This window comes from Ceratotherium simum, chromosome 24 (assembly GCF_057802395.1).
Source record: "Ceratotherium simum simum isolate JZ-2026a chromosome 24, ASM5780239v1, whole genome shotgun sequence".
In the NCBI taxonomy this organism is placed as follows: domain Eukaryota; kingdom Metazoa; phylum Chordata; class Mammalia; order Perissodactyla; family Rhinocerotidae; genus Ceratotherium; species Ceratotherium simum.
Window position 1 is genome coordinate 13,792,363 of NC_141923.1, and position 14,000 is coordinate 13,806,362.

At 37.1% G+C, this 14,000-nt stretch overlaps 1 protein-coding gene across 3 annotated transcripts in view; it reads left to right on the plus strand.

Annotated features, from left to right (window-relative positions):
- The first annotated feature begins 382 nt into the window (after positions 1-382).
- Positions 383-14,000, plus strand: part of TC2N (tandem C2 domains, nuclear) — a 37,949-nt gene continuing 24,331 nt past the window's right edge. Inside the window, exon 1 of one of the 3 annotated variants that reach the window (XM_087448040.1) lies at positions 383-457. The gene's annotated coding sequence lies outside the window, so the exon portion shown is untranslated. Of the gene's footprint in view, positions 458-486; positions 569-633; positions 1,029-14,000 lie in introns of those variants that run through there. The other 2 variants (XM_087448041.1, XM_087448039.1) reach the window with 2 other exon arrangements.

Here is a 14,000-nt window from a genome sequence, read left to right on the forward strand (position 1 = left end):
GCTCCTTCCTTCCCTATTCAAACAAGTTCATCAGGCCAATGGCTTTCCCTCTATACCCCTTCTATCTTTTATCTCCCTTCTGAGCCTCCCTCCACACACTCCAAACTGTCCGGCTCCATTTTAGACCTTTCCAGAGGGAGCAGCTGACAGTTGTGGCTGGGAAAGACGAGGAAGGGAGTGGAGGGCGCAGGCGCAGTAGGCTCAGGTGCGCGAGCCGGCGGCCCCGCCCCGCCCCGCCCCGCCCCGCCCCTCGGCGCGCACCTCCGGCCGGGCGGGAGGGACCTGCAGAGGGCGGGGCAGATGGAGGGCGGAGCGGACGAGGGGGCGGGGCGGACCTGGGGAGTGGGCGGGGCGGACTTGGGGGTCGGGGGGCGGGGCCTCGGGCGCGGCCGCGCGAGGTGACCCGAGTCCCGGTTCCCGCGGGCGGCGACGGCAGAGCGCCCGCGGCCTCGAGCAGGTAACTGGCCGCGGCCGCGTGGCGCGCCTCAGCCCGGTGTGCGGCGGGGGCGCCCCGAGAGCTGCGCGTGGAGACCGCGGGCGCCGGCGGGGGAGGGACCGACGGGCTCAGGTGCGCTGTCGGTTCCGGCGCGCCGCGTGGCGCGGGCCTCGAGCGGCTGCGGCCCTGGCGCTCCGGGGTCGGGCTCGCGGGGCTGGTGTGGGGCTGTGAGAGCGGCCCCTGCCTCGGCAGAATAGCCCCTCGCCCCAGCCTCGCGGGGCTGGCTGTGGAGCGACTGTTTTGCATGATGTTTCGTCTCCTTTAACCTTTTTTTTAGTGTCGCCTTAGTTGGGGGCCTCGAGGGGCTGTTCCCCAGTCTCCTCAGCGACACCTGCTCCCCCGAGGCCTGAGGGTGGCTTAGAGCCCCTTGACAGGCGCGATCACCGTGGCCTGGAAAGCAGTGACCCGCCCTTGGAGCGGGTTCCCACAGTGGGACCCCCGGACCAGAGGAGGGAGACCCCCGCCCTGGGTGGGCTCTGGGCTCCCGGGAACGAGGGAGGCGGGCTCCGCCTGGAGAGTCTGATGGGAACAGGTTAGTGTTTGTGTGTGTGATGTTTCCGAAACTTTTTGAAGCGGCGAAGGGGTGTTAAAATGTCAATTTCCTGTGGTTTTTGCAAAACACGAATTATCTACGCAGCCAGATTTTAGATTTGGCTTCTAGCTCTTCCATTTGTTTTTCTTTCTTTGCTGTGGTTTTCTTTAAATAGGGGAAAACACTATGGATGAGTTGTGGGGTATATTGCACACAGACGTCCAGGTGTAGGCAAGAGAGACGTCAAGCCAAAAACATTGATTCCTTTAGAATATTTGAAGTACAGCATGTAAAAGGATTGCTTTGTATTTAAAATATACTGATTCTCGCTCCAGGTAGGGAGTTAATAGAGTTGTGTTTGTCCTGATTAATACTGTAAAAAATAGCCTGGACATATTGAGAGTTAACACCACCACCCCCCTCTGTTTACCAGTTTAATATTTTGATATGTAACTACCATGGGTAAAAATTGCTTTCTCTGGAAGGAAATGTTAATATTGTTTGCCTTTGAGACCTGAGATTCGAGATTTGCTTTTTATCATCTCTTTTGTATTTTGTAGTTTTTGCTAGTGACTGTGAGTTACCTTCATGAATGGCGGAAAAAGGCTTCATAAAAATTTGCTTTTTTTTAAAAACCTGCAAGAATAAAATGTTTGAAGTATCTCTTGTATTTTCTTTTTGCTCCACTTGAATTATAATTATGTATTCACGAATAAAACTAACAAATTGAGAGATTAATTCGGTTGAGAGAAAATGAGTGTGAGATTCGTGTCAGACATCTGGCAGGGCCGTCTAGCTGGCAGGTAGATATATTGGTATGGAGTTTTTCTGAAGTCAGGATCAGAGTTGTAGATGTTGGACACAGCGGTGGATTTGTGGTAGTTAATCCTGTGAGAGTGGAAGAAATCATTCAAGTGAGAGTAAGAAGAGAGGAAGATCAAGGATGGGAAACACCAACATTTAAGTGGTGGGTAGAGACAGCCAAGGAGACTGAGGAAGAGCATTCAGGAAAGGAGGAGGAAAACTAACAGACAGTGGTGTCATAGAAGCCAGGAGAGGAAAGAGTTTCAATGAGGAGAGAAATCTAGCTCCAAGTCCAAGGAATCAGAGGAATCATGAACATAGGAGCTGGTCAAGTGCCTACTGGCTTTGATACCTAAAAGGGGGTCATTGATCTCAGCAAACATAATTTAAAATGGTAAGAATGGAAGCCAAATTTGAATGAATTTGAGGAGTAAATAGAGGATGAAGAAATAAAGATAGTGAATGTGGAATCCTTATTTTGAGGAACAAAGATAAGGAGAAGTGACAGGGTGGTAGAGAGGCGCTTATAGTCAGATTGGAAAGAATATAAGGACAGCAGAATTAAAAGTGCCTCTCACAGCATTGTTCCTCTCTCACGGTCAAGTAGCAGGAGCTGAGAGCAAGAAACCGAGCATATTGAATATATTATAAGAAAGTATTTCATCTCCCCCCAATTCAAATTATGCACACTATTTTAGTGGTATTGTGGTCTGTTGGGTTCAGGTGTTGTGGGTGTTAAAGTCATACTTTAACAAACTGTGTTGGATTGTATTTCACCTGAGATCCAGTACTTTGATATTCCTAACTTACTTTTAAGTCGTGATTCTTCCATGTATATCTCAATGACTTCTAAAAATCTTATGTAGAAATCAGACGTTTTGACAGAATCAGAATCCATGAGGCATACATCAGTTAGGACCTTTGCTTCAATTATTATTATGCATTCAAGGGAAAACACTCTTAGATGAAAATTTCTTTATAATGTTTCCCTTCCATCTTCATTGAAAGTTTAATTTTTTTGTTGTTGTTCAGACAAGTAGTTTTACGGGTATTTTCTTTAGGAATATGAAGAGAATGACTAACATGGAAAAGGCCAAAACACTCGAGTGTTGGCAAGGATGTGGAACAACTGGAACTTTCCGACTCTGCTGGTAGAAGTTTAACTTGGGTGCAGCCATTTTGGAAAACTTTCTGGCAGTATCTACTAAAGTGAAACATATGCATAAATTATACTCAAACGCTACCTGGCAAAATACTAGAAAATGCAAACCAATCTAAAGTACAGAAAACAGATTTGTGGTTACTTGAGGATGGGGGTGAGGGAAAGTAAGGAGGGATGAGTTAAAAAGGGGTATGAGCAAACTTTTGGGGATGATGGATGTATTATTTGCTTGATTGTGAGGGTGCTTTCACCAGTGTATACATATATCTGACTCATTTAATTGTACATTTTAAATATGTGCAATTTACTGTAAGTCAATTATACCTCAATAAAGCTGTAAAAAAAAAGTGAGTGAAAATAGAGTGGAAGAAAACACACCATTTAAGTATATTTGTTTCTTTTAAATGCTATAGTTATCTGAGAGTGGTGGGATTATTGATCATTTTCGTTTTCTTCCTATAGTTTTCTGTATTTTTCTTATTTTCTACCACAGCCATGCATTTACTTAATTTTTAAACGAGAAATTATTTCATATGTGCAAAATAGTACTTTTGACACATCTACAGATCTAGAGAATACAAATAAAATAAATGCCCTTGTACCCACATCGTGCTTTAGAAATAATACATAATCAATATTTTTGAAGCCCAGATTGTCTTTCTATGCTCCTTGATTTTCTGTAAAGTTTTCCTACATATGTATATATTCCTAAATAATGTATTATTTAGTTTTGTCTGTTCTATCACTTTTTTTTTTTTGGCACAGCATTATATTTGTGAGATTCGTCTATGTTGATATGTTATAGTTTGTTTACTTTTTATTGCCGTATAATATTCTATTGTATGACTTTACCACTGTTTATCCATCCTCCTGTTAATGGATATTTGGGGGCATTTTCAGTCTTCTTTTTTTATTTTAATCTTTACTTTTGCTATTAAAAACTAACTTGTTATGACAATTCTAATCCATGTCTCTTTGTGTCCATGTGCAAGAATTTCTCTGGCTTTTTGCCTAGGAGTAGTGTTGTGGATCTTCAGTTTTGCTAGATAATAACTGAATTGTTTTATCAAGTGGTTGTGCCAGTTTATACTCTCACAAGCAGTCTGTTAAGTGTTCCCTTTCTCAACAACGTTTGAGACATTTGTACAACAATATTTGTAATTATCTGAATTTTTTCTTTTCAACAGTCTAGGGGCTGAGAAATAGTATCCCATTGGGAGTTTAATTTCCATTTCCTTAATTACTAATGATGTTGAACCTTTCATTGTTTCTCTTCTATGGAATGTCTGTTTATGTCTTTTGCCTATTTTTTATTGGTTTCTTTTTTTTGTCTTTTTAAAATTGACTTCCAGAAGTTTTTTTTTTAAATATATATTCTGGGTACTAATCCCTTGTCAGTTACACATGTGGCAAATATCTTTTTCCTAGTATCTTGTCTTTTTACTTTATAGTGGTTTTTGATGGACACATTCTGTAGTTTAATGTACTTGAATATGTCAACCTTTTCCTTATGGTTTGTGCTTTTGACATCTTGTTTAACAGATCTTTCCTTGCTCTGAGTTCATAAAGATATAATCTGATATTTTCTTCTGAAAGCTTTAAAATGTTGCCTTTCATGTTTATGTCCCTAATCCATGTGTGAAAATGATTTTCTTGTGATATGAAGTGGGTGTATAGTTTCATTTTTTTCCATGTGGGTAATCAGTTTTTCCCAGCATCGTTTATTGAATCTTCTGTTTTTCCTTCCAGTGATCTCTAAGTATCATATGTCGTTTCCATATATGTGTGCATATGTTTCTGGGCTGTTCTGTCTTAGGTCTCTTTGTGTATCCTTGCTGCAATCTTATTTACTTTAGTTGTATAAAGAGCCTTGATATCTAAGAGAACAAGTCACCCACCCGTGCTTCTCTTAGTACTAGACTCCCCCTCAAATTAACGTTTAATTTTTTTCTAAAGTAAACTTTTCATTGGAGTATAATGTGTTATTTAAGTCTTAAATATCTACAATAATTATCCGAGGTCACAAGTAATACTGAAGGTACTTTAGTGTAGACTGGATCAGACTGTCTTTGTTTTTGCAAGTTAAATCCTGCCCTAACTCACTAGAGTTAATTTTAAGTTGAAAAGTGACTATAGGGTTTTCATTTTGGGAATACAGTTAAGATATTTGGAAAAACCTTCACACCTAAAATAGCCAAGACTGCTGTATTAAAAAAAATTTTTTAAGGTGTTTGGGAATTACTGTGTCAAAATCTAAGAGAAAGGTGAAAATCTGAGAGACTAAAGGAGCCCTTAAGTGTTATTTGCTTTGAGGCTATTTGGTAAACTAGGGGAACTTGATTGGATTTGAAAAATGTGGTGGGTTTGTAGGACGGGAGGCGTAGTTAGGATCAGCTGAGGGCTCATTCAAGGTAAGCTAACAAGAGACTTTCTGCCTGTAATTCTGGGTTCCCAAAGGTCTGTGATGTCATGGAAAGGATGAAAACTCACTCTGCCTCTTTCAAGGATCTGCAAGGAAAGGTGCCTTGATGCCAAATAAAACAGAGGCGAAAAAAGCCCATCCTTGAGAAGTTGCAATGGCCAGACCATGGGGGAAATTCACATCACTGTGGTGGTCTAAAAAATTTCAAAATGTGAATTTTTTTAAATCTTTTTTTTTTTTGAGATATAATCCATATACCATAAAATTCACTCTTTTAAAGAGTACAGTTCAGTGGTTTTTCATATATTCACAAAGTTGTGCAACCGTCATCACTGTGTAATTCCAAAACATTTTCATCACCCCAAAAAGAAACCTTGTACCCATTAGCGTCATTCCTTATTTCCCCCATCCCCCGCACCTGTGGCAATCACTTATCTACTTTCTGTCTCTATGGATTTGCTTATTCTGGGCATTTCGTATAAATGAAATCATACAATATGTGGTCTTTTGTGTCTTGCTTCTTTCACTTAGCATAATGTTTTCAAGGTTTATTCATGTTGTAGCATGAATCAGTACTTCATTCCTTTTTATGGCTGAATAGTATTTCATTGTATATTGGATAGATCACATTTTGGTTTTCCATTCATTAGTTAATGGCCATTTGAGTTGTATCCACTTTTTGGCTATTATGAATAATGTGCTATGGACATTTGTGTATAAGTTTTTATGTGGAAATATATTTTCCATTCTTATCGGTATATTTACCTAGGAATGAAATTCCTGGGTCACATGGTAACTCTGTGTTTAAGTTTTTGAGGAAGTGCCAAACTGTTTTCCAAAGCAGCTGCACCAGTTTTCATTCCCACCAACAATGTATGAGTGTTACACTTTCTCCACATCCTTGCCAATGCTCATTTTTGTCTGTCTTTTTGAGTATAGCCATCCTAGTGTGTGTAAAGTGGTATCTCATTGTGGTTTTGGTTTGCATTTCCCTAGTGACTGATGACGTTGAGCACATTTTCGTGTGTTTATTGGCCATTTATCTGTCTTCTTTGGAGAAATGCCTATTCATGTCCTTTGCCCTTTTTTTTTCTTTGCCCATTTTTAAATTGGGTTATTTGGGAAGGCATAAATTTAAAATATTTTGGTAAGCACATGCAAATATTCTCTGTAGGAGTGTGCTTTCATCTTTGGCTTGAAAAAAGTCCTACCAGTAAACTTTTGAGGTCAATGAATAATTTATTGTCGAAGATAATCAAATGCACAAGGAAATAAGACAACCTGCGCAAAAATCAGCAGAAACAAAGAAGTAGAAGTAAACTTACAAAAACTTTATGTATTGGAATTACCTGTCATAGATTACTAAAATAACTATGATAGGCTGTATTTAAGTGGATAAAAGACAAGTTTGAAAATATATGCAGGGAGCAGGAGTCTTAAAAGTGACAGAGATACAGAGCTGGGTGAAAAAAAGAACAATGTAATATCTATTAATGAAAAATGCAGTAATAAAAACTCAAAACTCATTTGTTGAATTTAACCACAGATTAGGCAATTAGGCAAATCCCAAGAGAGAATGAATGAACTGGAATATAGATCAGAATAAATCATTCAGAATACAGCTCAAACAGACAGAAATGGAAAATATAAAAGAGATTAAGAGTGGAAGTTAGAATGATCACAATGAGAAGTTACAGTGAGAAAGTCTAATACATTGGAGTTTCTGAAAGAAAAGAAATAGAAAATGGGTAAAAGCAATATTTAAAGAGATAATGAATGATAATTTTTCAGTACTGGAAAATCTACCAGTACTGGTGGAAAGACACCAATGCACAGGTTGGTTATTCCTTTGTTGCTGAGTAGTATTCCATTGTGCAGATATAACACAATTTGTTTATTCACCTGTTGGACATTTGATTTTCCAGTTTTAGGCTATTTCAAATAGAGCTGTTATGAACACTAGTGTACAAGTCTTTGTGTGGACATATGCTTTCTTTTTTCTTGAGTAAATACCTAGAGATGGAATGTCTGAATCATATGGTAGGTTTATGTTTAACTTAACTGCCAAACCATTTTGTATTCCTACCAATTGAATATGAGAGTTCTGCTTGTTCCACATGCTCCTAAACACTTGGAATAGTCGGTCTTTGCAGTTTTATCCTTTCTGATAAGTGTGTAGTGTTATCTCATTGTAGTTTTAATTTGTATTTCCCTAATGACTAATGGTGTTGAACATGTTTTCATGTACTTTTTTGGTCACTTGTATATTTCTTTGGAGAAATGCCTATTCAAATCCTTTGCCTGTTTTTTTTTTTTTAATTTTTTGTTTATTGCAGTAACATTGGTTTATGACATTGTAAAAGTTTCAGGTGTATGCCTGTTTTTTTAATTGTGTTATTTTTCTTTTTATTATTGAGTTGTAACAGTTCTTTGTATACTCTTTATATATAAGGGGATAGAAGCCCCTTATTGGATTTATGATTTGCAGATATTTTCTCCCAGTCTTTGAGTTGTCTTTTCACTTTTGTGATTGTGTCTTTTGAAGCACAAAGGTTTTAATTTTGATTAAGTTTAATATATCAAAATTTTCTTTTATTGCTTGTACTTTTGGTGTCATATCTAAGAAAATCATTGCCTAACCCAAGTTCACAAAGAATTACTCCCATGTTTTCTTCTGGGAGTTTTGTAATTTTAGTTCTCATATGTAGATTTGTGATCAGTTTTGAGTTTTTGTGTACAGTGTGAGGTAGTTGTCCAAATTCTTTTCTTTTTATTTTTTGCACATAGTTAACCAGTTGCCCCAGCACCAGTTCTTGAAAAGACTATTCTTTTTCCCTTTAAATTTCTTGGCACTTTTGTTAAAAATCAATTGACTATATATAATTATTAATTTCTGGGCTCTCAGTTTTATTCCGTTAATATATATGTCTGTACACAGCCTTAATTACTGTACTTTGTAGTAAATTTTGAAGTCAAGAAGTATATCTTTCAACTTGTTCTTCTTTTTCAAGATTGTTTTAACTATTCTGTGTCTTTTGCATTTTCATATGAATTTTAGGATCACCTTGTCAGTTTCTGTGAAGAAGCTAGAAGGGATTTTTATAGAGATTGTATTGAATCTGTAGACCAATTTGGGGAGTATTGCCATGTTAACAATGTTATTTCTTCTGATCCATGAACATGGGATGTTACTGAATTCTTCTTTCATATCTTTCAATAATATTTTGTAGTTTTCAGTATACAAGTCTTGCCCTTCTGTCATTCAAGTATTCTTAAGTATTTTAGGGTTTTTTTTTTTGATGTTGTTATGAATAGAATGGACTTCTTAATTTCAGTTTTAGACTGTTCATTGTTAGTCTATAGAAATACAACTAATTTTTGTATGTTGACCTTATATCCTCCAACTGTACTCAACTTGTTTATTATTTATAGTAGTTTTTTAGAGGATTCCTCTGGCTCTTTTTATTTACAAGATCATGTTGTCTGTGAATAAAGAGAGTTTTACTTCTTCCTTTCCAATATGGATGCCTTTTATATCTTTCTAGCCTAATTGCCCTGGTTAGAATCTTTAGTACAGTGTTGAACAGAAGTGCTGAGAGTGCACATCTTTGTCTTTTGCCTGCCCTTAGAGGGAAAGCATTCAGTCTTTTAGGAGTTACTATGACATTAACTGTAGGTTTTTCTTAGATGCTCTTTATTATGTTGAGAAGATTCTCTTCTATTCCTAGTATGCGCAGGATTTTTTAATCATGGACAGGTGTTGTATTTTTCAGATTTTTTTTTTTTTTGGTATCTATTGAGATAATCTTGTAGTTTTTGCCCTTTATTCTATTATATATGAATTGATTTTCAGATGTTAAACCAGCCTTGCAATCCTGGGATAAATCTCATTTGGTTATGATGTATAATTCTTTTTATTTGTTCCTGGATTCAGTTTGCTGGTATTTTGTTGAGGATTTTTGTGTCTATATTTATGAGGGATATCCGTCCTTTTACTTTTAACTTGTGTCTTTATATTGAAAGTACGTTTCTTGTAAGCAGCATATACTTGGGTCATGCGTTTTTATCCAGTGTAACAATCTGTGCTTTTTAATTGGCATATTTAGAGCATTTACACTTAATGTGATTATTTTCTTTTTTTGGTGAGGGAGATCAGCCCTGAGCTAACATCCATGCTAATCCTCCTCTTTTTGCTGAGGAAGACCGGCTCTGAGCTAACATCTATTGCCAATCCTCCTCCTTTTTTTTTTTTTTTCTTCCCCAAAGCCCCAGTAGATAGTTGTATGTCATAGTTGCACATCCTTCTAGTTGCTCTACGTGGGACGCGGCCTCAGCATGGCCGGAGAAGCGGTGCGTCGGTGCGCGCCGGGGATCCGAACTTGGGCTGCCGGTAGCGGAGCGTGTGCACTTAACCGCTAAGCCACGGGGCCGGCCCTAATGTGATTATTGATATGGTTAGGTTTAAACTGATCATCCTGCTGTTTTCTATTCATCCCATTTGTTATTTCTTTCTCCTAGTCTATCATCTTATTTGTTTTCTGTTCATCCTATCTGTTCTTTGTCCTCTCTTTCTTCTTTTTCTACTTTCCTTTATATTAATTGAGAATTTTTTGGTATGATTCCACTTGAACAACTTGTTTGCTTATTAGCTAAACCTCGCTTTTCTTATTTTAGTGGTTGCTTTAGGGTTTAAAGTACATATCTTTAACTTTGCAGTCTACCTTCAAATGGTGTTATACCACATCACATTTAGTACAAGAACCTTACAATAGCATACTTCTATTTCTCCCTGCTGGCCTTTGTGCTATTAATGTTATGCATTTTACTTTTACATATGCTATAAATGCCAAATCACCATGTTATTATTTTTATCTAAGCATTAATAATCATTCAAAGAGATTTAAATAATAAGTCTTATATATTTATATCCGTGGTGCTCTTCATTCCTTGTGTAAATTCGTATTTCCATCTGGTATCATTCTTCTGCCTGAAGGATGTCCTTGAACACTTCTTGTGGTGTGGATCTGCTGGTGTTCATTCTTTCAACTTTTGTGTGTCTGAAAAAGTCTTTTTGTCACCTCCTTTTTTGGAAGATTTTCTCCAGGTGTCAAATTCTACACAGACAGTTTTTTTTCTTTCAGTACTTTAAAGATTTTGGTCCACTATTTTCTTGCTTGCATTGTTTCCCATGAGAAGTATGCTGCTATTGTTATCTTTGTTCCTGGGTACAGTTTTCCCTGGGTATATGCAGGGATTGGTTCTAGGACCCCCCACAGATACCAAAATCCAAGGATACTCAGGTCCTTTATATAAAATGGTGTAGTATTGCATATAACTTACGCACATCCTTCCATATACTTTAAATCATCTCTAGTTTACTTATAATACCTAATACAATGTAAATGCTATATAAATAGTTGTTATACTGTATTATTTAGGGAATAATGACAAGAAAAAAAAGTCTGTACACGTTCAGTACCGATGAAACCATCGTAGGCCTTTTGATCCACAGTTGGTTGAATCCACAGATGCGGAACCTGCAGATATATAATGTCTGTTTTTTTCTAGCTGCTTTTAGGATTTTCTCTTCATCACTGGTTTCAAGCCATGTTATCATGATGTGCCTTGGCATAGTTTTCTTTATACTTCCTGTGCTTAGTGTTTGTTGAAGTTCTTAAATCTGTGGGTTGTAGTTTTCAAATTTAGAAAATTTTGCTATTATTTCTTCAAATATTTTTTTTTGCCTCTCCCCCTCTCCCTAATGGACTTCAATTACATGTATATTAGGCTGCTTGAAATTGTCCCATGGGTCGTGGATGCTTGTTTCATTTTGTCCTTATGCTTTTTTCTCTGTGTTTCATTTTGGATAGTTTCTCTTACTGTATCTTCAAGTTCATTAATCTTTTCTTTTGCAACATCTAATCTGCTATTAATCCCATCCAGTGTGTTTTACATCTCAGACATTATAGTTTTCACCTCTAGAAGTTGAGTTTGGGTCTTTTTTTATATCTCCCATGTCTCTACGTAACCTTTTGAACATATAGAATCCAATTATAACTGTTTTAATGTTCTTAACTGCCCTGTGTCAGTTCTGGGTCAGTACCAATTGATTGATTTTTCTCCTCATTATTGGTTGTGTATTTTTGCTTTTTTGCATGTCTGCTAATTTTTTATTGGATGCCAGACATTATGAATTTTACATTGTGTGCTGGATAGTTTTAGATTTCTGAAAATATTTTTTGCTTTGGGACATAGTTAAGTTTCTTAGAAATAGTTTGATCTTTTTGAGTCTTTCTTTTAAGATTTGTTTGGTGGAATCAGACTAGTGTTTAGTCTAGGGCTGTTTATTCCCCACATTGAAGCAAGACCTTTCTGAGTACTCTACCCAATACCCTGTGAATTATGAGGTTTTTCCAGTCTGATTAGTGGGGACAGGCATTATTACTGACTTGGGTGAGTGCCAGTCATGGTTTTTGTAATCTTTTCTGGTCGTTTTCCCCTAGCCTTGTATAGTTTCCTTGTATGCCTGCTCTGATCAGTACTCTGGTGCATACTCGATTGGAACCCTCTGCTAATGTCTGTGATTCTCTCTCTGTGCACCTCTCTACTCTCTAGTAGTCTGTCATACAAACTCTAGCTGCCTATTCTTATTCATGAAAATTTGTTTCCTTTTCTGCATCCCTCCCCCATCTTCCCCAGCTCATTTTGGAAGACTCAAGGCTATCAACTTTGAGGACTTTTCCCCCAGAAGTAGTAATCATTTTTAACCAGTCCTCCCACATTCCCTTCATGATTAATGTAAAGTATTTGCAAGCTGACTGGGGTCAGAAGTGTGGTTTGATGAGTATGTTACAATATGAGCTAATTATTATTCTTTGTTTCCTTATCTATCAACTACATATTTGCTGAGTTCCAGCTGTGTTCCCAGCATCATACAGGGTGCTGGGTGTTAAGTAGAAAGTGAGAACAATATTATTTCTGAATGGTTGATATTCTAGCAGGGGAAATAGAACAGGTCTCATGAAATATCAAGAAAAATGTAAAAAAAAATTTTTTTAATTCACTAGATGTTTAGAGGTGAGAGAAAGTAGTATGATCTGGGTGGTCAAGGAATGCATTCTCTAAACTGGGCCTGAAAAGTGTTTTAAAAATGTATAAATTTTTAAAACAGAAGTCACTTACAAAATATAATGGAAGAAAAGATGCTATTTTGATGGCCAAACAGATTTTACAGGCATGCACTTAGCAAGAAAAGTTCAGAATTTATATGATGAAAAGCTATAAAAACTCCCAAACATACACATATAGACTTGGACAAATGTAAAGATATACCACATTCTGGGTAGGAAGACTCAATGTCGTAAGGATGTCAGTTTTTTCTAAAACAATTTATAAATTTAACATTATCCCAGTGAAAGTATCAACAGATTTTGCCTCCTAGGACTAGACAGATTATAAAGTTCATCTGCAAGAGCAGACAAGCAAGAATAGGTAGGAAAACCCTGAAATTGAAGATCAGTAAGGATGGGAGGCTGGACCTGCTAGATGTTAGAACATATTATGAACCTTTATAAAAAAAAAAAATATAGCATTGGTACAGAAATAGACAGACCAACTGAAAAGAATAGAAAATACAGAAATAAACCTAACTGCATGTGGAAATTTAGTCTGTAATAAAGGCAGCACCCTAAAATCAATGGAGAAAATATGAAATTTTTAATGTGATATTTGTGATACTGGGATAGCCAATTGGGAAAAGATGAGTTTGGATCCATCTCTACACCAGGATGTTAGTATAGAAAATAACACCATACTAAGTATTAGAAGAAAACATGGGTAAAATCTTTTATGACCTATGGATGGGGAAAAGTTTACTCTGACTCCAAATCCAGAAACAAAAAGAAAAAAACATAGATAAATATAATGACATACGTGTCATTATGTGTGTGTATGCACTTATATATGTATGTATGTGTATATGCACATATATACACATACGTATGCACACACATACACACTCTCTCTCTTTCTTTTGCATAACAGAAAGCACCATAATCAAAGTAAAAAGACAGTGACAAACTGAAAGAATGTTTGCCACTGATATCATGAACAGTGGGTTAATCTCTCAAATATATCAAGATCCTCTAAAACTGAAGAAGAAAAGGACCAATAACTTTATAGAAAGATGGGCAAAAGATAACAGTGAGTTGATCAAAACAAATACAGATTAGCCTTATATGGAAAGGTGCCCAACCTCACTTATGATAAGAGAGAGACAAATTAAAACAGCACAAGATATCATGTCCTTTTTTTTATCCAGTTGGCAAAAGTCCAGCATTTTGACAAATACTTTGTTGGTGACAGAAATAGGTACTCTCAAGCATTGCTTCTGGGAATGCAAAATGGTACAACTTCAGAGAGAAATTTAGCAATATTAAACAAAATTACACATATCTTTACCTTTTGACCCAGTAGTCCTATGTCTAGGAATCTGTCTTACAGATATATACTGGGAAATATCTGAAAATATGTGTGCACAAAGCTACTGTGTCACTATTTCTAGTAGCAAAAGACTGGAAACAAT